Below are 26,956 nucleotides of genomic sequence, written 5' to 3' on the forward strand. Positions count from 1 at the left end.
ATACACATTTTTTATTTATTTCATTAAAACTTTGCAATATGGTAATTTACCTAATCGTTGTAGTCATTAGGTGGGCCTTATGAAAACGGAGTAATAAATTGAGTTGAAAGACACGCCAGATGAAGCCATTGTATGGCGAAACACGTGTTGCGTTTTTGTAAAACAATTTAGTGAAAATCTCACAATAAAGTGTTTTTGGAATACGGAGTAATAATCGTGGTAATTATAGTAGGTACCAAATAAAGTAACAATATTAATAAAAAACACAATATATATATATATATATATATATATATATATATATATATATATATATATATATATATATATTGATTTGTATCATACACACTCGATAAAATCTCTATCTGTATATATATAATATATATATATATATATATATATATATATATATATATATATATATATATATATAACTTTTTTTCACTATTGGGTTGCAGCAATTGATAAGTGAACTCTTTATAACTATTCTCAAGCTTTCGAGTAACTTAAACTCATCGTCAGGGGTACTAGAAAATACATATTACAAATTATTGATAATAGAATATAATATAAATGTAAATGTACAAATTTTCGTCTAATCTTCAACCTCAGATTCGTCACTGTTGCTACCGCTATCATCAAACTGAATAATGATTGGTTCAATATTGTGTTCAATACGGTTGTCTACGTCCCACATTTTTTGCTCCTCTTTTAAAACATGCTGCATGCATTTCTTCCAGTCTTCTGCAGAAACAGTTCGAATAGCTTCTTGTAGGTGATGTTGCACGTCCGCTAATTTAAATGTTCTGTTTTCTCGTGCCACATATCCTTTTACTTGCGCCCAGATTAATTCTATTGGGTTTAATTCGCAGTGGTATGGTGGTAACCTCAAAACTGTAATTCCACGACTTAACGCCATTTCATCCACTGCGAATTTTTTATATTTGTCTGTGTGTAATTTTGTTAGCTGAAGTAGTTCTGCCTTTAAACTATCTTTGTTATATTGGATGTTCTTATTAATTAACCATTCTTGAATTGCTGCTTTTTTCCCTGATTGTTTCGGTAATGGTTATAAATGTCAACTATGGTATGGGGCATTGTCCATAACGATGACAGACCCAGGTTCCACAAGTTGAATGATGCCTTCAAACCATTTTTCAAACACCTCCCCATTCATCTCTTCATGATATTCGCCTGTTTTCTTAGATTTAAATATTAATTTACCATTTGGTAAAAATCCACTGTCGCTTCCTATATGCGTAACTATCAGACGACTACCTTTTCCAGATGGCTGTTTTAACCCAACTGACAAACCTTCAATAAAGGCTTGTCGTGCACTTGTTATATTACCATCCTGCCATACTTTTTTGACCGTATGTCCTTAGTTAACCCATGTCTCGTCCATGAAGTACAATTTTTTTTTGAGCTTCCGAAATTCGTCAATTTTTCTTAGATATTTTCTTCTCCATGCTATTATTTCTTGACGTTTCCTAAAAGTTTCTTTACCCAATTCATGATCGCTAAGTGCCTCCAGAACTGTTTGTAGTGTGGGCAGCTCATTTCTGAAAAAAAAACTGTGAATAGTTCTGCGTATACTGGTTTTGGACTCTTCATCAACTGTGATTTTTTTTCGTCCGCTACTAATTTTTGGCGTTTGTACGTCCCCATGAATTTCTGCTTCTCTTAGTATTTTGTAAATCGATGATTTTAGTACACCGGTATAATCAGAGCACATATCAACTAATTTATCTTTTGTAATTGTGGAACTTAATGATGTAGAAATGCCTGGTTGGTTATTCGGAGGTACACACGTAGAATTACAGCACATATGCACAAAGTCATCTTTTGGTGGCTGATGATCTCTTTCAAGACAGTGAAATACTCGCAGTACAATTTGTTTTTCTCTTACCGACCGAGACTCTGACCGTTTTACCTTTTTCGACGTGGAAAGCCCGACCATGTCTCCCATTTTTTGAGTAGTTTGAGAACGGTGTAGAAATATAATTATGTAACGCTTAAACACTTATTAGCACTATTATTTTCACCAATTGTTATCACAACATATCGATTGCTGACTAACTTAACTGTAAAACGTACAATTCACGCTGTATAATTCACAAACCAATTATACGCTCATGGCTGCAAGTACATTAGTGAGGACTGCAACGATGAGATGGAAGTTACTGTAAAGTGACAAAGACAGAAATATCGTTGCGTACAGCGTTGCCACTAGTTGTAGTAAATATCTAACACTATACAGAAAATAATGAATTTTAACTGATCAGTAATCAGGAAATGTATAAGTATTACTCATTACAAGCTCATTACTGATTTTTGTCATAAATAATACCTTTTAATCGTACTAGTATTGTGTATTATCTATAATTTGAACAACCTACAACTCTACTGCTTACTATATTTTGATTCTGCTATAAACTGGTAACGTAAAATTTAGATATGACAACGCACTTTACTCTCAATCATTATTGGTTTTACTATATTGTAATAACTATCAGCAGATGGCATCACTTTTACATCACTGATCAATTCTTAGACTGAGTGGGTGGGTAGTTTGCAAGGAACTTCTGAGCAATGACTAGAATTTTTGTTAGTCATGAAAGCTATAGATTACGCTGTAGACGACCCCTCCCGATATAGAAGGCCCCGACACTCTGTCGAATTAAGCCCCTTATGTCCTCCGTTAACAGATGAATAATATCTCCATGCATCTCACCCCAGCCAGGTAGGGGTACACCACGAAGGGCGGTACTGATGTCCGAGGACATTCATGCTGCCATCACAAATCAGTTATGACCCATTTGTCTCAAAAGCCAGTCTAAAGGGTAGAGGAGCCTGAATGAAATCGAGATGACGAATATGACTAGAATTTTCTCTGGCTATTATGTCAAACATTTATATTTGACAGAAAATAACTTTCGAATGAGTTGCACATAAAGCGCGTCATTTCTCGCCACGTCGAGAGGTTTACAACACTAGGTAATATATTAGAAATGTGATAGGTGATCTATCAAAACTGACAGGAGACGTTTGAAAATGCTCTGCACTCGTCGGTTGATGTATCAAAATTAACAGGAGACGTGTGAAAATGATCTGCAGTCGTTGGTTATGGTACATCAACTGTCAGTTTTGATACATCAGTTGTTAGTTCTGGTGCACAAACTATCAGTTCAAAGTTTCTCTAAATGTAACAAAATGGGAAAAAACGTATCTTTGTAATTTTCACCACCAAAAAGTAAAACTTTATCACTGAAGTCACGCCAGTAACAACACTGGCAGTAGTCAGATTGGAAACGCTTAATCAGTATTTTGGTTAGTTTTAAACTTCGACAGTTTCATCATGTTCCTCGAGTGAACCCTGAGCTATATTTTTGGTGCTATAACTTCACATATGTCATAACCCTAATCCCTCTGAATATGCAATATTTCTAGGAATTCCAGAGGGCGAGAGAAGTCCGGATTTGAGTAATATGTAAATACAGAAGGGTTTCAGAGTTTGTTTCATAATCTAATACACATCGGCAGTCCTCTGTTTTTGAAGTTGAGATCTGGAACAACACGAGAACAGCAACATATTCTGAATAGCGTTGCAGAACTTTCCAGTTGAAGTTCTAGCAGCATTATGAGATTTCATTAATTTTCGAGAGTACATTGAATGATTCCTCACAGCTGTGTTATTATATTTAAGTAGAATCAATCCTACTAGTTCAATTCTTGTTTTGGTACTATTGAACACGTGATTTCACTGTGATGAATAAATATATGAAAAACATAAAAAGTTTTTCAAAAAAACCAATGATTGGATTGGAAAAAAAAATGATAAATGTAAGTCCATGAACGACGTCAAAATACAGTAGAATCCAGATATAATGACCTTCAAGGGACTAGATATACTATGTCGTACTAACCGGACGACGCGCAAAATGAATTAATTTTGTGGTAGTAAAGTGTACATTAGTTCATTAGTCATTCATTTAGCTGTTCGGATTGCTGATCAATAGGTGAATAAAATATATTATAGGAATCCCATATGCTTTATTTTAATAGTTCTTAAATATCCTAATGTATAAACATATAAAATACACACGCAATGAACGAAAAAACTGTGTTTTCATCATCTCTAAATTGCGCACATAGAGTAGGCCAAACTTGTTCTAACCAATCGATTACATCACTTTGTTGAACTGACATAGACTCGCCAGCAATCTTACCATAGCCCGTGTTGTATCTCACTTTGAAACGGTTTATCCAACTCATGGAATATGTGAAATTTTGCATGTCTAACTGTCTAGCGAAAAAGTTTGCTTCCTCTTGTAGCAGGAGTTCATTAAGGGGTATTCCCCGGTCGCGCTGAAGCTTGAACCACTGTAACAATGCCTTATCCAACTGCTCATGAGTAGAAGTTTGCATTTCAAAACATTGGCATTGAACAGCGACTCGATCGTATCTTTATTCTTTTTAATTATGGATATTGTAGAATGGGATACGCCAAACTCCTGCATTCGATTCCCCGGCTTCTAATCGGTGTAATATTGCACTTTTTTCTTAATTGCAAAACACTTTCGCTTCACAGAATTCATTTTGTCGAACTTTATGAACTTACAACAAGTGACAAAGACTTCATACTGGAACCTCTGGCGTAAAATCAATCTATATTAATATCTGTTAGTAGTATCTATGAACAGAGGTACCTAAGAATACTAGCTGTTAGTAGTACCTATCAATAGAGGTACGTAAGAAGAGGGAGTGCGCCGAGGTATTGGTGCGCAGATTGTGTAAACAAAATATTGCGCGACGTTTTAACCGGATGTATTATCATCAAAAACGGTCCCTATAAGCGGTTGGTCGCTTAAACGGGAGTCGCACTAAACGGTATATTTTCTCAATACCTAAATATGAAACTAAACTTGAGTAAACAGTATCGTCGCTGTAAACGGATAGTCGTTGTGAGCGGAGTCGTTATATATGAATTCTACTGCAACTGCAACATGTTTTTAAAGAACAATCTCGAAATATAGTCTCTCGAGGATTTCAGCACTGAAAAACGAGAAATTTCAGTTGAAATAACGGTTATGCCTACTAATTTTCAGTTCAACAGAACTCCGAACTTCAACTGTATGAATCTCGGTGAGAAGTTTTGTCTATAACCTACTCTGTACCTGCTGAGAACTTGGATTCGATCTGTATCTGCCGGAGGCACGATTAAAGAAAACAAAATATGTCTGTGATCGACTAGAATATTCAGTTTATCATGATCGACTAGAATATTCAGTTTATCATGATTTGAATGCAAATGTTCACTCTTGATTGGTCTACACTTGTGCTTGATTGCTCTGATTGGCCCGCGGAATTAACAGGTATTCTGCGTGTGGGATGTCGATCTGATTCCTATTTTTGTCCATTTCTGATCTTCTTGGGTACTGAATACTACCTTATTTTTAACATAAAAGATGATACACCGATCAAAAGTTCAACCAGTAGCATACCTGTCAACGACTTGAACCCACCAGAATACCCTAGCACTGACCAATCGGGAGTGGCCTTTGCATGGACATTAGACTCCCACCTTCTTCATCCCCATCCACTGTTTGGAATGGGACCTTCGTCACTGGTTCTCTTGCCACAATTTACTATTTCTACACTTTTGAAAGTGTCCAAAAATCTTGTGTCATGTTCCAATCTCAACAAAACTTCAGACAGTTTTCTTTCATTCTATAGCCGTTTTCCAAGGCGTGTCTTTGAGACATGGATTCAAAGTTCATTGTTCTTCCATATGAACCAGGATGCACTGATGGGTTAGATAATATTTTCAAAGGATTGAACGGGAAAGTAGTCTTCAAATCTTCTTGTTTACTCCAAAAAAATGTTGGTTGACCCTAAAGACAATATGTTCGGAAAATGAAAAGTTGGAGATATATGAAATAAGCTGTGAGGTTAGGTCAAAAGTGAGTGAGTCTATTCCACCCTCCACCGCAACCCGACGGATTAAGAGGACTATGACAAAAAGTATATCGGTCAGAATGAGCCAGTCATCAAAACTCGTGTTCAGGAACACGCAACGAATACCCGACTTCTAGGACCTAACAAACCTAGTGTGGCTCAATACACCTTGGAGAACGGCCATAGAATAAAAGAAAACTGACTGAAATTTTTGATATCAGTACATGACACTGAATGTTTGGATTTTTTCGAATGTTTGGAAATAGCAGAGAGGGACATAAAAACTATGAAGAGTGATAAATATCCCATTCCAAACAGCCCATTTTATTCCATTTCACGAATCACTCTGTTGAAATTTGAGAAAACTTTCTACCCGATATCATTGATGAGTGTAGGAAAGTTAAACTATACCCCGTTAGAAGAAGAAAAACTTCATTTGAAATAGGTTAACCCTTATATACAAACAATATTACTCAATAATGAAACAATGATAAAGAACTTTTAAAACAAGCTTTAAGTGCCTTAAAAAGATCAAAATAAAATTTTAAATCACATAACCCACATTCATTTATGACTTTACAGAATTGAAATTATAATAAAAAGCTTGTCGCGATAATTTCAATTTGTAATTAGGTAGGCAACTACTAAACTTGTAAGCAATTCATAATGTTTTTAATTAAATAAAAGTGCCGTGAATGCTTAAAATGTGGAACTTTAACCTTGAATAACTTTTTTGCACACAGAATTTATCGGGTTTGAAATTTATTGCAGTATCTAGTTGATCTCCAAAATGTTTCTTAATTTAAATTTCATCTGACTGAATATGTAGAGATTTCTTCTAGGCATCGCGACAAGCTTTTATTATAATTTCAATTCTGTTAAGTCATTAATGAATGTGGTTAATGTCATTTAAAATTTTATTTTGATCTTTTCATGGCATTTGAATAAAAGCTTGTTTTAAAAGTTTTTTATCATTATTTTATTTCATATATTTTAGTTTCAATCGATAGTTATCGATCAATACGAAAGTTCATCTATAGAACTGAGAGTCCTACTACAGAAAAACTTAAGGAACCAAAGCTAATGACGCCAATCTCACCAAATTACACAAGTCATGGTATGCCTCTTGTGCCTGTTGCTCACATTGCATGATGGACCCTCTTACTCTGGGAACTCAGAGGGTGGTAGATAATAATATTTTTTTACAATGCAAATAAATATGGGTTCTTACAACCTACTACACCATTTATTGTCTTCTTTTTAGGGTCGGGAAGTAGGTATTTAAAGGTAAAAGCTTGATTTAATTTTTTTTTCTAGAAATATATATTTTTCATAGAAGCCAACCCTGGATGTGGCCTACCAACTGCCTATCATAAACGAATGCGTATACAAAATTTTGTGTCCCTGCTATGTACTGCTGAGGCGATCTTTCGTACGGAGCCGATCCTGGCAGCAACATCAGGTCACGTTTATGATTATCATGCATTGTCATCGGTTCTGGACCAGCATACAAAATTTCAGGTCAATCGGATACCAAGAAGTGGGTCAAATTGAACTTGCAAGATTTGTAAACATTCATACAAGTCCGTGTTAGACCTTAGCTCGCACAAGTTTCTCAACTTCTGAGAGTTGTCATTCGTATGGGGGCGACAGCTGATTAACGGAAAAACAGACAGACAGAAGTTAAATAAAAACTTTAAAAAAAACAGTAAAATGAGAACTAATAAAAAGGTATACTTAAGTATATAATCAATACACAAATAATACTATGTATAGTATAAACCTGATTCAATCCTCTTATAATAGTGAAAATATAAAATATGAAGATAAAATAGACATTAAAAATAGGTTTAATTGAATACAATTTATTGTACTAATGATTTCATGGAATTGTGCCGGTGAGCTCTGTTTACATATAAAAAATCAATATTTCTAGTATTGGGGTTATGTATGTTATGTTGTTGATGATTTTTCTGATATAATATGTATGTTGGATGTGATATTAGTGAAGGATTCAAAGTAGGATCGTGACATTTTATTGAGAATTTTATAAATAAAAATCATGATCATATAAAAAAAAATCTCCGTGATACTGAAAGCCACTGCAACGGCTCCAACATAAATGCAATACTAGTAATTATTTATAGGTACTTTTAGGATCCTTATTATTCTGTAGTTTCTGTGACTGCACTGTCTGATTGTGATTCAGGAAGTAAAGAATGAAAGAGCAATAATTGAAATGCGATGGGTGTACAAGTATCTTGATTTCCATAGTCAAATCTCTACTTATTCTTGAAAACAAGTGAAGTTTATTTGACTTTTATTCATAAATATAACTGCAATTAGACATTTTGTTGTCTAGTAGTATGTATAATATATAACTTCCTATTATATGAAAACTTGAAGGACCATTCTAAAATAATATTTAGAAAAATAAATGGACTTTATTTCCAATAGGAACATGAAATGTAACAATATAATAATAACTAAACGTAATATCAACTTGGTGTCGACTAACAGACTGTGTTTCTCTTCATAGTAGTTCACTGTTACAAATGTAATGTAGATATTTTGTTTCTAATGGTGAATCCGTAAACAAATAAATTAATAGAGACCAATTTCAGAGTCAGGAATGAGTTTTCTTTATGTTCCAAAGACGCCAAATTGGTTGGTGAAACGCTCTTCGAGGAAAGTATTGCAAATCTGGTTGTTGGGAAAGGTGTTACTTTCGGATTTATTATTTGCCCAGATTTCAGTTTCACTTTTATTAATCATAACTTCATCCGGTGAAAAGTAGACTTGAGTAATTCATTTATGCTGTAATTAATTCATCACGAAACAAAACTTATTTGATTCCTTTTAGAACATTATCTCAGTAACCATTTTTATTAAAAGCTTGGTTCTGAAAAAAATTGTTGACTGTTATTGTATGTTTTCATGACATACACCATAAATATACTATAATCAACATACTTCTATGACAGAATTCACATTGTGAATGTTAATTCTTGTATTTTCAACTCAATACCTAATTTTCTGCTTTACCGAACTGTGTGACTGGCCTTAATTATAAGGGTTCAGTAGAAAGTAGTCGGCTCTGAAAGTCTTTCTGCAATTCTGATCTAAACTGGCAGTCATTCCACGATAACTGAAATTCCATTCAGTATTCTCGACGTCCCGGCGGACGGAAAATTATATTAAAATCGTAACGCATCAAGAAGCATTCATACGTTAATTGTATTTCCTTTGAAGGCGCAGCTCCTCGACTGCCACTACAGATTGCATCTTCATTTAATTTTCGTTAATCTCGTTTACGCTTGTTCAATTTCAATTAACTACAGAAATTTCGAAGATTGCTTTTATTTTCATATTTTTGTAGTACCTACATAAATTTCAAAAGTTTATAAAGTACGTGTCACGTCGGGATTCCATCAGAAATGTTTCTCATAAAAGTTTTGGATATCAGTGAATTGTGCTGTCCTGAAATATTTTCCTATTGATGGAACATCCAGCAAAAACATGACGTATCAAAGTTGGTACTTTTAAAATGAAGTGATAAACTTGGCTTTCCAGATTTGTATGTCGGTCGCCTGGAAAATATTTTTTCAACTGTATGGGTATATATCTAGCGGTTCAAAAGTTATTTTAAAAATAACATAGAAAAATGAATCCACACTCTGTAATGAATGCTCATCATAAATGCAAGAGTGCTCAAAAAAATTTCATGATTTCGTATTAATTTGCCACAGCTGGTATAGGTGGGTCTTTAATTCTTCAATAAAAATAGATTCTATGAGCGTTCGAGTCGTATTCTACCTGCAGTAGCGTGCGTTTGGGTATTTTTTCAAAAATACCTGGTGAAACTAACATATAGCTATTCATTTATACAGGGTGGTCCATCCAAAACTTGACATGGAGGGTTTGGAAACTAATCTTACAAATCCTGAAAAACGCTCAGACAGGTCGATTTTTATTGGGAGGGGGACAGTTTTTTCCATTTACAGCGTCGTCACTTCAACCTCGAAGCAGAGGGGTGAACAACCCTTGGTATTTTAATAGTGAACTGGAGGCGAGTCGTACATCGTTCGATAGTACCCCGCCCCCCAATCCAGTGATCCGGAAAAGTCTGATCTATATACTGCCGAAAGCATGCATAGTGCGGAGGAGCCCCATCTTATTAAAATATTAACAGATCCTCCCGATAATTGTGGTCATTTCCGATATTATAAGTGAGAAGGGGATTAATAGTATCTTCCAGAAGCTTCAAATACATTTGTCCGGTTAAATTGTCTTTTAAAAATGATGTGCCACAATAAGGTCACCTAATACAGCCCATACATTTAATTTTTGTGGACGTTGAATATGCACTTGTATGAACAATGTGAGGATTTGAATCAGCCCAATAACGACAATTAACTGTGCTATTGGGAAAAAAAGAACATTCATCACTGAAGCAAATGTTGGAAAGAAAATGTGGATTTTCCACGTCTCGTTCACTAACCAACTCGCAAAATTGCAAGCGTCGATCGAAATCATCTCCATTCAGTTCTTGCGTTTGTGAGGATGCATTTTGTGGGTTTTTAAAATACGCCGAATGCTAGTTCGTGACACCACGGAAACAAATGTTAACTTTCTTGTGCTCAAAGTATGGTCAAGCTCAACATGACCTAGAATTGCCACTTGTGCCGCCTCATCTGTTACTGGTGGTTTGATTTGCTGTTTTTTATTAGCTACAGATCCAGTTGCGCGAAATTTTGCAATTAAATCGAAAACAGACTATCGCGACACATTTTTCCCATGTTAATTGAACAGTTCAGCGGCTCTCGCAGCACAACGTTCATTTCCATAGTACAGTTCAATCAACTCAATACTCTCTGCAGTTGTGTAAATCATTGTTTCTTTAGCAGCATTTTACGGCACTCACTACTAGTAATAATGTAGATATCACTTTTAACATAAACATGAGAAATGAAAACAGCATTTTAACAATTTCTCAATTGTAATAGTCGTCTTATCAGAGAATAACTGAAAGATTATCAAAAAAGTAGCGTAAGAAACAAATAAAAGAATTCCAAATACATTACAACTTAGCAGTGGCGTACAACAATTTGTTGCTATTGAGTGTATTGAAAAAGTTAATTATCGAAAAGAACTCTTTTAAATAAGTCCAAATTTAAAAAAAATGTACACCATTGCTTATAGAATTCCAAGATCCTTCAAACGATGTGCGACTCGCCCCCAATTCCCCATTAAAATTCCAAGGGTTGTTCACCCCTCTGTTCCGGAGTTGAAGTGACGACGAGGTTAATGGGGAAAAAACTGTCCCCTCTTCCAATAAATATCGACCTGTCTGAGCGTTTTTTCGGATATGCAAGATTAGTACCCAAAACCTCCAAGTCAAGTTTTCGATGGCCAACCCTGTATACATATGATATTGCTATAACACTTTTATTCGATATATCTACATGATAATGAATAGGTATGCTTATTTGAGAAACATAAGGTATAAACAAAAATGATGATGTTTTATCAGACAAATCCTTCGACTCTTCGTCGAATGTTAACATTGAATATTTCACAATTTCCTCAATTGAATAGGTAATTTCCACATGCTCTCCTTTTCTTTTGTAGCATGTTCATTTCATTTTCGCCTTTTTCAAAGACGTCTTGAAGAGTATTTTGACATCATTTATTTTGAATTTCGTTTTTTTACGAAACGAAACCCTCTACTGCTTGACGCCAAATGAGTTCAATGGGATTGAGTTCGCAGTCATGAGGACACAGACGCAGAATAATAATATTTCGTTTTTTTGCCATCTTTCAAATGGTATGTTTTTTTGTCGAAGATATTGTATCATACTTTCTGGAATGATTACTTGCATTATCCATCACAATCACGGATTTAAGTCGAATGAGGTCTAACATTGCTCGAAATATTTTTTTAACACATATCCGTCCATGTCTTTATGATAATTGCCAAAATGATTCGACGCGAACATCAATAAATCGCTCTCAACAAAACCATCAACACAGTCGCTTTCCTTTTCCAGAAAGCGACTTTAATTCGGTACAAAAACCTTCTGAAAATGAATAACTTTTTTCGAGATCAATTGCCCTAACACCAAACTGATATTTTTGCACTCGACGCGCGTTTCGCCAACAAAGTTAGCATCCTCAGGAGAAGAAATTTGCTTTAGGTGAACTTGTAGTGTTTTTTGTAATCTTTCTATTCTCACTTCGAAACATCATTATCCGCCTTTGCTAATGAAATTAATGTAATATTTTTTCAAATCCAAGTTTGTTATTTCCATGAACAGTCTGAGTTTTTCTTCCTATAGATGGTTTTGGTGATTTCACGACTTAATTTTTTTCTCTAATTCTTGAATTTATATATCGATTTCGGAACTCCCGTCATTAGCGAACACATTTCCAGCTGATTATCAACGGTATACAAGTGTACGAGAGTGTCGTATACAATATGAATAATAATATTTCTGTCAAGACAAAAAGCACATTTACTCATTAGTTTCACTGAAGTAGCCGCACTTGCTTCATCCTTAATTGATATGATTCATGTAATTGAAGCACGATTAGTTCATTCGGATCATGGGGTTAAATTCTTTGTCAGCGAACATTGCAAATATCTCAGGTATGTCTGATTGAATGAGGTAAGCTGTGCAGGTATGTGATACATTAAAAGTGTTTACCATAGAAAGTATTGAAAATTTTAATCAAAATTCAAAATTAAAAACAATTTTCGGTGTTTCATTCAAAATAAATCAGTTAATGGAGGTAGGTTAATCTTCCTTCAAGAGGAAGATTATTCTTCCTCTTGAAGATGATCACTTGGTGATCGAAACACGTATCGAGGTTTTGAAATAATGGTTTGGTGTTGTAAAAAACTTCAGTAATATTCAGTTATTAGTTTTCAAGATTCAGTCTCCTAAAAAAGTTATCTTTACAGAATATCTTCTTCACATATCCTCGAACGAGTTGATCAGTTGATGGTTTATAAATTTGTCTCTAATTCATTTTCGTTTTCAAATTGTTTTTTTTTCATAACATCATCAAATTCGATGCTGAAAAAAAATACGATTTTTAAATATGTTCATCGAAAACATACTCTGCAAATGAGTTTCCATTGAAAGTAAAACGGTTTAATAGATTAACTCTTTGGTGAAACATCCTGAACTGCTCTGTACATACCTAAACAATGCTATATTTTCTCAGTTGAACGGACCGTACTCGCTTCAATTCTTTACCAACTCAGTACACGCATGAATCAACAACTTCTGAACCCCTCTTCAATAAAAAACGAACTTTGTTGTCCAACGATAAATGACACGACTCTTATGGATATTCGTCTTCAGAAATGGTCTCGAACTGGTTTCAACCCCGAGAGAATTTCCCCCAAATTGTTCCTATATGTTTCCCGAAGACTGAGCATTATTTACTTGGAGTATGTTTGAGGTAAAGAGAAGGTGTCCCGTTTCGTATTTATTTATAATAGAATGCGCCGCTGTAATTTGTTTAAATGAAGTTGTTTTATTCTCAACCAAACAATAATGTAGAATAATAAATTTTTAAATTCAATGAAAGTAATTTTTTTGTGGAGGAAAATCAGTTTTTTTATCGATCTTTTTTGGGTATTAGTTACCTTCCACAATCTGAAAAATATAAAAATTATAATGGAGAACTTTATACAAGTGTAGAAGGACAAACTTTCTAGTTTACCCCGATAAGTTACTGCGTAAAATGAAAGTATTTTTCACAAAGACAAATCTTCTATTTATCAGTAACTTGTCGTATTTAACAATTTTGCCTATCAATATCAATGAGAAATAATACAATACTTATCTTAACGTTTCGGAGGCCGAAATCTGCCTCCGTCTTCAGGAATGGACAAAAAAATTCTAATATATTGGCAGTTATTCCTTTTTGATTATTTATTTCTTTACTTCTTCGACAGATGTCAAAGGAGTTTTGAAATATGAAATTATGTCTATGTTGTTGATTGACAACTGAAACATTCGATGTTATACAAGGTGCTCCCCGATATCAGTCTGTTGCCATTTCGCCACTATCCAAATTTTTCTTCAAGGTGGGTAGCCAAGTACGGTCTACTGCTAAGGAGCTACTCGAAATACAATTCTCTCCAGATATGAGAATATACGCTGATTCTTTCAGCTTACGTCTCTTAGAGTGAGGCTCATTGGTAATCATTCTTGTCCTATTTCATTCCACTCGATGTTCACCGTCTGATTTCAAAATGTGTTCTGACAATTTAGATCCTGTCAATTGTCTATGTAATCTTGATGTAACCTAAGGAAGTGCTGAAGAGCAATGAAATATTATTTCACAATAGACAGTTCATGGTATATTACTAATAGGTACAATAATAATAAATAGACGAGTAATGCACACAAAGAAACTAATTTGAAATCATCAAATTTGTCCAGTTTTGTATGTAGTTCAAAAAAGTGAAAAAAAGTACTCCGTAACAAAGATGTTCACAATTCTACAGATCGAGTCATCTTGGTCTACATTTTTTAATTCTTCTAGAAAACATTAAAAAAACTTTTTTGCATTTCCAGTATTATTTGTACGACCTTAATTTGTCTTTAGAAATTATATCCTACGAATAAGAACAGAACAGCGATATCTTCTGTTTCCACTCCACAGTAGTTGCTGGGGGCCAAATCTGGCGAATACGGTGTTTGTGGGAGCTATTCGAAGTTAAATTCATGTAGTTTTGCCATTGTTTCGATTTACTTGTGACACTATGCGTTGTTTTGATGAAACTACTTTTTTGTCTCTGCCATATGCAGTCGTTTCTTCGCAAATTCGGCCTTCAAACTCTCTGATAACCCCAAATAATATTCACTGTTGCTGATAAAATCCTTCTCAAGATAGTCGATGAATATTACTTCACGCATCCCAAGATATCGAGGTCAAGCAGCAATGTAAAATTAAAACACGGAATAGTTTTTGATCCATTGTTTTGAAAATAACAAAATTGTGACACTTTCAGCACCATAACTCAGAAAACTATGAGTAGAATATTATTAAATTTCAACAGTTTTTTTTTTGAAAATTAGTTCTAACTCAAAAAGCGATGAATTCAGTAACACTGGCGCCATCTATGTGTGAGGCCTGACACTTTTCAGCCCATGTAGAACTTGAGACTCATTCATGTTTCGATAATCTTTTGAAAATTCCCTTTCATATTGTTCTGACACAGTTTGGTTGCTCATTTTACATTACGTACTGAGAGAAAATTATCTGTACCATTCATTTTCCGGAACTGCTATTTCAAATTATATCTTGTTCTATCAAATTGTTATATCATTAAGTTTTAACGTAAAAATAGGGATTTTGTTTTAATCGAAATTTGATTCAGTTTAGAAAACTGAATTAAATGAATGCTCAAGGCGTGATGTATCAAAAATGTAATGTAAAATTTCTGACACTGATATATTTGTCGACTTCATTGATTCCAGTGACGCATTTGCTTTTTCAGCTGCAGGAAAACCTGCAGCACCACATCATCTGAAGATCTTCATCTGCCAATGTCCTCTCTCATAAAACAAAATGTAGGGTGTCTCCAAAGGCTCCAATAAATTCAATTCATTGCCAGAACACTTAGTGACACCACTATCGTCAAACTTAAACCAGTCCGTTTCGTCTTTGACCAAGGCATTATAATGACCAACTTCAACGCCATAACCACAGTGAACAATGAATGCATGAAGATTATAATAGTGGTCTGCAAGATTGAAGTGTTCATCTATTTCGAACCTTCGTAAGAGTTTGGTGCTTCCGTCAGAGGTTGAGTCATGTTTGAAGATCATCAGTGTTATTATCAGATTGACTGGTGCCTCAGATATACTTGTTATCTTATGAAAGTCAGTTAGTATGGCGGCTGTTTGGCAATACAGTCGATCGTCACCTAATAAAAGTTCCATTTTCAGATGATTCAACAATAAGATTTGTACGGACTGGTTATTAGATCATATTAGGAAACGCTAGTTGAAGTTCCAGAAATTCACATATGTTTTTGCTACCTCTTGAACATTTACTACAAAGTAATTAAGTGAGGATTTTTCCAGTAAAAGACTTACAAACACAAGACGAGATAGACTGTACGGAATTATTCATTCCAGAGTGGTCAGAAGTATTGATTCTGCTTTTGTTTTGCTCACGAAGAGTATTCAACAAGAACCCCACGAATTCGGAACAGTCTTCTTGTCCTAACGAATATCTGGTAGATTTCAAAGGCTCAAGGAAATCTTAGAATCAACGTTTTCGATATAGCTACTTGTTTGCACTGTCGGTTATAAAAGAACATTTGTGGCTCAATATATGAAACTGTCGTTCAATCGATGAACCGATTATTAAGCCTCCATAATCGTTGAAACTATCAACTGTCAATGTCGTCTCATCAAAATCGAGTCTCGTAATAATCGAATCTGAATATTTCAAATTTGATCAGAAGTCGATGACATTACTGATGCCAACGAATATGAATTTCCAGGTATTGATGCGGATTTCAACCACTTATAATTATTTCCTTTGAGAGAGTATCTAGTGGAGAAACGTTGATGTAATCAAGGAATTCACTGGAAAAAGCATGAACATTTAATGGAGTTTTCCTGGAAGCTAGAGATGCTGTAGTTGGAATGGAATTTTATGTGTTTACGAGTTGTAGTCGTTATCACGTTCTGCGGAAAAACATCCCAGCCCGAACTCAATTCTCCAATATATCCGCCTTCGTGAAATATTCGATACGTGTTATTGGATAAAGTGTAGGTGCTAGATGGAACGCCCACGATACCAATGGAAGTAACATTATTTGAAACTGTTATTATGGCCCTGTTGAGTCATTGTTATCCAGAAACATCTGAAAGTAAAAAGATAGGATTTATATGTGTTTCCACAAAAGAACTACAGTTTACATCAACATTAAATTCAGTTTATCAACCAGTTAGTGCCAAGTTGCCTCATCTTCTAGCTGAAAAACAGCTCATAATAGAGTTGGATCAAAATGTTGGCCTAGATTTTATGAATGAAATGAAAATGTGTTTTAACCCTTTCTTGTCTTATGCCGGTAAGAATATTTTTAAGTTTTTCTGGATATGAATTTTGTATTTTGTTCGTATCTGAGAACGCACCACCACAGATTTTCAACTGAATTATGACGGCAATAATGTGAAACTACCAGAGGAACTGTATGGGTTAGAATATCTTCTTTCATTAGGCGCTTCTCAATCTAAATTTAAACAAAACAAATTGGTGTGAGATATCATCGACATTTTGTATTCATTAAAAGACCTATTGATGCTATAATGTGCGGAATGTAACATCGTTCAAATGCCTGCCACGGCTTGTTTAGGTTCCTGGCACATCCTGTTCCTGTCATCTCACGTAGAGGTGGATGTGGCCTCCGAGATCGCTGGATTTGAGCCCTTTTGACTTTTTCTTTTGGATTTTTCTTAAGTCACAGGTGTATGCGAATAAGTCACAAACCACAGAGATCCTCAAAGCCAACATAATTCATGCCAAGCCACAATCATGTCGCTAAAATTGCAAAGGCTGCTTCTCACAAGTTTGGAACATTGATCCGAACCAGAAAACTGTACACACCTCAGCAGATTTTGATGCTTTGTGAAGCTCAGATCAGACCTTCTTTTGAGTATTGTTCTCACGTATGGAGCTCTCCCCTAAGCATACCCTGAAGCTGCTAGATTCTAGATAGAAAAAAGCCATCAGCCAGATTGCGATAGTCTGGAACATCGAAGAAAGATTGGGGATTTGTCTCTCTTCTAAAGATACTTTCACGGGAAGTGTTCAACTAACTTGGCACATTTGATTTCAACAAGAGCGGTACATATAAAAAATACGCAATGGACTGTGGCTGCTCATCATTTTGAGGTTCAACTCAGTACGCCTCAAAATTCACTGTTTAAGAAATCTTTCATTTGAAAAACAGCGTTTATTTGGAATAAACTTCCTGAGAACGTTTTTCCAGCAAATGGATTTGATCTCCAGCGATTCAAATCCAGTGTAAATCATTACTTTGGCACAGGCACCGCTTTCAGAGCGCCTTATTTAATTGGACGTTTCGGATGCGCTGTACATCAATAGGTCTTTCAAACGAATAAAAATTTTCGATGATGTCTTACTTTGTTTTATTCAAATTTGAAGATACGAAGCACTTGATGGAAAACCTTATATAATTCAAGTCAACTGGATTAATTTGGTTCATATTTGGGGATATATCAGAGAAGAATTTTGAATTTGGGAATGTTCTCAGACAAAACTGTAAAGATGCTTCAAACAGGTATGCTGATTCAAACTAGGCAAAGAATTGAGAGTGTTAATTTATCAGTGGGCTTTTTTAGGAATTCATACTGCTACTGTTCCTCTTGTAAGAAAAAGGAGTATGGTTCAGAAATATGCGTTTTGATTTGTTAAATTGATAATTATATAAACTTGTATGAGGCTGATCAATATCCTATTCATTTATAAAGTAAAGTAAAGCATATTGATATTGAATATGATAATGTCGAAGATTTCATCGAATATAGCATACTAGATTAGATTATATTAATATGGGTCTTCTGTGCTGAATAGCCACTACACTACGACCTTTGCAGATCTATTGTGTGTGCCCTCATGTATGCTAGAGTTTCTTGTCTACGCCCGTCCTTGTAACTAGACTTCATAGGCCAGACCTCAAGTTGAGATTGTTTTTCCTTCCAGTTGCTGTTACAGGTTTTTCGCAGCGCTATTGCTGTACCACAAAAGGGTTCTGGGCCAATAGGGAAGCATGGTGTTCCTTCTCGTGCTAATGAATCAGCCTCTTCGTTGCCCTTGTATCCTGTGTGGCCTGGTACGTAGGCTGATATAGCATACTAACTGTTATGTACCATTTTATAATGATTCAAATGTAGATATTCTCGCAAGAAAGTTGATGTGAGAGACCATTCCTGATAAGTTTGGCTTGAATTTAGGTTTTGTCTGTATGTGTCTAATGGTATTTGATTGGAGGAAACTGGGAAAAGAATTGGTTTTGTTGACTTGTAATAGAATTGAGATGGACTATGAAATACTAATTTCAATAAATCATGCTCATATAAAATTTTTGAAATCATCTCTCAACGTTCATTTTGACCATGTTTGTATGTGTTATATCATTTCGTCATTATCTCTACGGAATTTGTTACTCACAAAAGTGAGATAAGTTTCCTGAAAGCCGTCATACTTACTCATTCGCCTTACAGTATTGCATCGTTGGAACATTAAAATACATTAACGCTTTCGATATGCTAGATAATTCTATTTATTCAGTTTCTCTGTTAATTCCAGACCAATAACGATATAGTTCAGTTCAAAAATTGCGATCCTGGGATGTCATGTTCAGAAAACATCCAAAATGTATTCGAAAAAATGCGTGATAATATTCTTGATGATATAAAACATAAAAGGAGTAGTAAAGATTGCACATACTGGGTTTCCGACAGGAATTTCCAAATTTAAATAATTGATTATGCTCATCTTGTTGAAACTACATCTGTCAAATTGTGAAAAATTTTTTTCCTCTTGAAGATGATCACTTGTTGATTGAAACACGTGTCGAGGTGTTAAAATTCAAAATTACAATAATACCCTTCAAATGTGAAAACAAATGGAAAATTTTGAAGAAAAATTATAAAAAAACAGTTGATGATAACGATGACTCTGATAGAGGAACAAAATATTTCGAATTTGAAATGTGATTTGGAGAAATTTATGGAAAAAACAATTATTAAACCCTCATTCTTCGAGTAATAATATAAATATATATATATATATATATATATATATATATATATATATATATATATATATATATATATATATATAAATATATATATTAATATGAGTCACAAAAAGGATTTAAAAAGCATTTGAAGCTTTATAACTCCTATTTAATTATATGCAAGCGCTTTGCTGTCATCATCTAGGCTGTACTCTAGTAAAGCCTAGTATACCACTCCGTATCAATTACCGATTCCGATATCCCCATGCTGTTCATTTTTATCTCGGACACAGTGTATACTGCGTTGAGACGGAAAAAATGGAAATCTCCGTTTATTAAATTTGTGATTCACATTTAAGCATCTTTGTTACATTGCATAGCATTACAGATCCAGGTCTATTTGTGCAATGATATAGAAAAAAGTGATAATAGATGACGCGTTTCTTCAAATTCAATATCAATAAATTGATGGATGTAGCCGTTACTACGTTGTAGGAAATCATAGTGAAGAAAAGATAATTGAAACTTTCTATGTTTTTTACCACTTTTATTGTTTGAAAATGTCCTTATAGGACGAAAATGCAGTAACGGTAGTTACAAATGAAAGTGGTAAAAATATAGAAAGTTTAAATTATTTTTCTTCAAGATTCAGTACCCCTTTTCGGTAACAGTGACATTTCAATTATGAACCTCACATTCCAATAGATTAAGAGGCAAGAAAGAAATATCGCATAGATGTTCGTGTTAACTGGGATATGGCTTTAATTTTTTCATACCCACTTGGACCGCAGAATATTCGCCACTTATCAATCATATTAGTCTTTCTCGATTTCTTGAATAACAGATACAGATTTGTGAGATGGCTATTTTGTTTTGAAATTGCAAATAATAAAAAGTCGCCCTGTAGGATTTTATTGTAGATAGTTAATAACTTAAATGTTTTTCAATACTATTGGTAGGTTGATACATATACTGTGCAAGATACCATCTTTACCAGAGGCAGATTTTGTTTTCACTTGCGAACATTTTTTAGTCATACAAATGAGAAAGGCTTTGATTTTTCTATGGTTGTTACCTTTTGGAATTATGGGTTTATGTCACAGATATAATGTATTGAAAGTTGTTCGAGTAAGATAGGTATCGGTGAATTATTTTCTTCATATACGTCTAATTAATGCTCATCGTGAAAAGCCCTGTATGTATGTTTCGTGGTTTAAATTTAGAACAGTATAGTTTTGCCCGTGATATCATTTTTTTGCCTCAAAAAGTGTACTATATAAAAAAATTAACAGAAAATACTCACTTCTTATATATTTAGTTCATTAAGCTGAATTGTTTCGAAGTGAACGTACCAATATAGTGAAAAATTGAATTATTTGGCGAAATTAACAATGCTAACCAATTATTGCCACTACCTGTCAATAATGATATTGATACTAGAAGGCTGATGAGCTGGAAATAAGTTAAATTTTTTATTCAATTACTTTTTCAGGTACGAAGTCTTTAGAAGTTGAGGTCAATCAAAGTGATCCTTCAATTCTTTTAAATATAGACATATTCTGTCAACATAAATATTCACATGGCAGGAGCCAAGGCTTTGAAAGAGAATGTTATGACATTCTGGAAATGGGTGAGTATTCCAAATATTTTTTCAATTCCGTGCACTGTTCCGTTTATATGTCCCCGGATTGTACCAACAAAGCGACCTATAAAAAATCACCAAAGGACAAAATAACCTTAGAATAGTGCCTTAATTTTTTGCCGATAATTTATGTTGACAAGGATGTTATGAAGAAGAAAAGAGAATTGAAACTTTCTATGTTTTTACCACTTTTATTTGTAACTAACGTTACTGCAGTTTCGTGCTATAAGCACATTTTATACATTAAACTAAAACTGATTTATTACATTAGCCCTTATATACACCTATAGGTAATAATAAAGGTACGTGACTTGATTGAGTACCTGAATTTACAATTCACAATGCAGATGTGCCAATTTGAAAATCGGTGAGTAAACTAAATCAATTTAATCATTTTGACATGTTACACCCGCAATGTTTATGCTTGTGAATTTCCGAGGATTTTAAATAATTGAGTTTGTAACCTTTCCTTACATAGTGCAAAATTTTCGTATCGTTTAGATTTGGGAACTTGAGGTTGCATGCCAAGGAATAGTTCGAAAAAAAAATCCAAAAATGGCATACCATACATAAACACTATTACACTCCGGACACTTAAGTTTATAAACTCCAGATTTCTCCACCTTATTTTTGGCAGTGAAAAGAAAATCAGATAACCTGGTATGTGGCCTGAATGCCACTACCATATTGTTTTTTCTGAAGAAACCCGCAATTATTTCTGTTCTTTTTCTAAAATGTGTTACAGTTACCATTTCTTGATTTCTGGTTGTTTGACCTGAGGGTATATTGAGTAAGTGAATTTACGGCTTTGTTTTCTGACTAACTTCTGGATATTATCTGCATCGAAATCAACAGAAAGATTTAGAGGCAAATTAAATGTTGCCATCGAATTTCCTCTAGATGCATTAGATATGAACAATTATGCAGCAGAAAATGTGACTCCTTGTCGTTATAATCTGTATGAACTTTCGAATCACACTGGATCTACCTACAGCGGACATTACATAGCATTCTGCAGACATCCTTATACTGGCACGTGGCACGAATACAATGATCCACACGTGTCACCAATTTCACCAAAATCGCTTGTGAGTGGAGATGCATACATCCTATTTTATGAAAATGAGGAAACAAGTTCGCACCTTTGAGCGTTTTGAGATGTTATTTTTGTACTGTTGTTTTTAATGTTATAATGAATTAGTTATGTAAGAAAAAAAATGGTATATTATATCAACTTCCCTAGCTAGATTGTAAGCAGACAAAGGCAGTGAAAATGTTCTGTGCAACATTGAATTGTAGGCTGCTAATTTATGACTGTCTGGACGGAAAGAATCGCTTGGGATGGTAACGTCTGTATAGCTAGGTTTTCTGAAAACATTGAACTCAAATTTATTCTGATTGTGTGTAATGGTCAGGTCTAAGAAATGTATCTGTTTCTCTATCTCTGTTTCGAATGTGAATTGAATGAACTAAATGTTATTAATGAATGTCATAAATTGGTTTAGCTGTCATGTAGTACCTATGAAACAGACGAGAATATCGTCTACATATCTGTACCAAAAATGATTATGTTTTTTACCCAGGTCGAAATTTATTATAGTGGTATCCAAGCTGTTCATAAATATATCTGCTAAAAGTGGACCAAGGGGTAAGTGAACTAAGGGTAAACTGCAGTAACGTTAGTTAAAAGTGGTAAAAACATGAAAAGTTTCAATTCTTTTTTCTGCATTATGATTTCCTACCACGTAGTAACGGCTATATCCATCAATTTAATGTAATGAAGACTTATGAATGGTTACGTCCGTGTGTGATGGTTTATGGTCTATGGTAGATGGATACGCTATGCCTATTGTCTATTCTTGTTATCGTGAGGTCTAGACAATTTATTGAGTTGTTTTCTTTTATTTCTGGTGTGGATGTGATATTGGGGTGTAGAGTATTTTTGCCGAAAGGTTGTACATTGTTGATATTTTCTAAATTGTTCATGAAAATTTCGGCTAGTAAGGAGCTCAAAGGGTTACTCATGATGCCGCTTTTACTGCTGCGACTGACGTTATTAAATGTAGAATAATTTTGTACACATGGAAAAAGGTTTTTTACGTCAAAGGAAATTAATTTTGACTTTGGTGTGAGTTTTAAATTTTGTATCATGTTTACTAGTTCATATGAGTTTTTGATCGAAAATTTTGTGATGTTTGATGATTTCTATAAGATACTTTGGCAAGTTAAACACGGGGGCTGTACAGGATGATACTACTGGTCTTGTGGTTAGTTATACCACAAGAAATTGAAATAATTTATATATTCAGAATATTTTTTATGTTCCACTGAGTCAGATTGAAAAAAATTTATTCAAGTTGAACTATTTATTAATAAAATCTTTTGATTATTTTGTGTATGTACATATAGTATAGCAACTATAAGCCAATTGTTACTTTTGTACGATTAAATAATGATACTAATAATGTACATACATAAAATTAGTATCATCATTTTTGAATCACGGTCCAAAAAATTAATGAATATTACGTGCTTGTTGGTTGAATTTTTATAATACTGCCAGCAGTATATGTCTATGGCACACTAAACACTGAGCGTGACAGAAGCCAGACAGATGGCGCTGTAACGCGTTAGGTAACGAAGCGGTTTACCCTCCTATAACAAGTTATCACTTCGAAAACCAATTATAAATGTACTCAATTCATTCAATCACATACGTGACGTGAAGCTGTTACTTCCTTGATGGATATGTTGAGGATCAGCTCCATATTCCACTCCACTTCAATTCCATTTGAGTTACTGTAATGTATCTGCGTCTTCTATTATGTCTGTCATTTTATCTTTCATTTATAAGTCCTATTATTTATTGTTCAAAATATTTAACTACTGTATTAGTATGGTTTTAGGTATATTCACAAACTCAATGCTTGTTGAATTGATGGATGTAGCCGTTGTTACTACGTAGTATGAGATCATTGTGTAAAATGAGAAATGAAATTTTCTATATTTTTTCACCAAGTTTCGTCTTATATTTTCAAACTAATACAATTTGATTTTGTATTAGTTTGAAAATGTTCTTATAGGATGAAACTTCATAAACGTTTCTTACATATACATGAAGTTGAAAAATATAGAAAATTTCATTTCTCTTTTCTCAATGGTTGTTATTGCGAGTCTTATGGATGATAAATGATTTGATCCGATTTGATTGATCATTTAAGTGTTCCGAGGATGCAAATACTTTTTATAAAACGGCAAATATAATAAATAAATGGCTCCTTGGTCGTTTCCCAGAAATACCCTGAGACGTTACTTAAAAATGGAATATTACAAATCGTGCCGTTATTAGAGTCACGCAATCGAATATTAATTGCATTTCAAGGGTTGTTGACACTGATTAAACGGGGTCATTAGGAGTTTCATTCAGAATTCAACAAAGGATCGTTACCTGTTTATCGATCATCTGTGTCCTCGTGACTGAATATCAGGCTCTACGTTTCCTTTTCCTGCATGATCGTGCTAAATGGTATTATTAGGATATCAATAGAAAACACGATCGAATGTGTCAGAACGTGTTTCCAGGTATTTTCAATTCATCATTGGATATTCATAAATCTGTCAACATATTCATAGTTCGAACGTCACCAAAATAAATAAAACCTATTCCATATCCATCTGACTAAGCAAGACAATGTGAATAAATAGTAGCAGTATGGTTGCTGATCAGTTAGCAAATTTTTACTCTTTCAAGTACACCAGCAGCCAGCATTCGAGATGCAGGAAGATTCAAAGTGCAACCCACGAGGTTTCATTGTGGCTCACACAAATTCAAACTCTACCAAATAAATTCAGCTTCCCAACGGAGCCGATTATTTCATTTGATGAGAGATAATTTTAGTCATCCGGCAAGAATTGGCGTCTGCCAAATGCCGAAAGTTTGATCCGATCCGTGGAAGAGCAAAACATACAGTAAGTGCTCTGCTTCCAAGGCCTGAATTTCCATGTGAAGAATAATTCACTTCAAGGTTTTTATGATGCACTGTTTGGAACCTTTGGTGTAGTAATGAATATTACTGGAGTATTTTCCCAACACCAAATCGTTATTTTTAACACCTCGACACGTGTTTCGATCACCAATTGATCATCTTTAAAGAGGAAGATTAAAAAAAAAATCATGTAGAGATGCTTTTAAAAATCTCAAGATACTAACTGTTGCTGGTCTCTTTATTAATGAATTGTGTATATACGTTTATAGAAACAAGCATAATACACCTTTCCAGCAACATAAATTATCCAACTCGTTCTAGAGACAAACTGATGCCCAATATTCATAGAACAACTCTTTATCAGAAAAGTTTTCTTTATCTTTGACCAAAAATGTTTAATAAATTAGAAGAATCAATTAAAATATCACCAAATCTCAACATTTTTAAATTAAGACTGAAAAAGGCACTTATTGAAAAAAATTGCTACAGACGAATTTTAAACTGTTTTTTTATATTTTAATGACAAAATATCACAACTATGTGATAAAATTGACTTTCATTTATTTATAGTTATTTTTTTTACATAATCTAAGCCAAACAAATAATTATATGTAAATACCTATATATATCATATTTTTAGATTATTGATTACTACAAACATTATACTCTGTAACGTGTCCTACCCTCAGATGTTTTTCTTGTCACTGTACGTATAACAATGTACTTTTTAACAAGGAAATAATAAAAAATTATTATTATTATTAAATTTCGTCAGTTTTGAAGTTGGAAACGTGAAGTTTTGGATCAATAAAAAAATTTTGTCACTATTTGTTTAAAATGGTCCGTGACGAAACTTAATGATAAACCAAATTCTACGCGGGCGAAGCAGGGGGCCACAACTAGTACAGTATTACACGAAATATATACGAAACAATCACATAAAGATCGAAACTGCGTTCAATAAGCACAGAAAATACTTTCAGAATACTTTCGATGAGGTTTTGCAAGTTTTTTAGTGAATGTTGATAATAAAATGATGAGATGTTATATTACATGTACTGTTGTCTGAATACATCAGGTCATACCATCTCTGTTGATCCTTATTTCAACCTCTTGGTGAAAAATTCGGAAAGATTTTTTTTTTCTAATTAATTTTTATTCAAAATTAACTGGTAATTGATTGTTGAAATGGTCGGGCCAAGTTTCAAATCAGCGAAAGTTGCCACCCAAATGTATTAAAATGTTCTCGTCCCAGTAATAAATTCAGAGGAACAAAAGGCCCTTCAACTAATGAATAAATCAAGAAATATTTTACTTTGAGAAAAATTTCCCTGACAACCACTCCTCCCCAAAAGGAAAAGAATAATGAAATATTCAGAAGTGTTCGATCAAAAGTTGATGAAAAGACATCATTGAAAAACGATGAGAATATCTTTTGTGTAACTGTAGGAAGCTTATTACACGGTAGTGAGTAACAACTTGAAAAAAGGAAATAATTTGTGACAAGGATTGTTTTGATATAAATTCCCTTCTTCGTAACAAATGACATTGCTTTCTTTATTGTGTTTC

At 34.0% G+C, this 26,956-nt stretch overlaps 1 protein-coding gene across 1 annotated transcript in view; it reads right to left on the reverse strand.

Moving 5' to 3' along the window:
* The window catches only part of 5-HT2B (5-hydroxytryptamine receptor 2B), a 231,409-nt gene that overhangs the window by 59,116 nt on the left and 145,337 nt on the right, over window positions 1-26,956 (reverse strand). The gene's annotated exons all lie outside the window — the stretch shown is intronic.

This window comes from Leptinotarsa decemlineata, unplaced genomic scaffold, assembly GCF_025532065.1.
Source record: "Leptinotarsa decemlineata unplaced genomic scaffold, Ldec_3_MD MMD2_tig00026354_RagTag_RagTag, whole genome shotgun sequence".
Classification (NCBI taxonomy): Eukaryota; Metazoa; Arthropoda; class Insecta; order Coleoptera; family Chrysomelidae; genus Leptinotarsa; species Leptinotarsa decemlineata.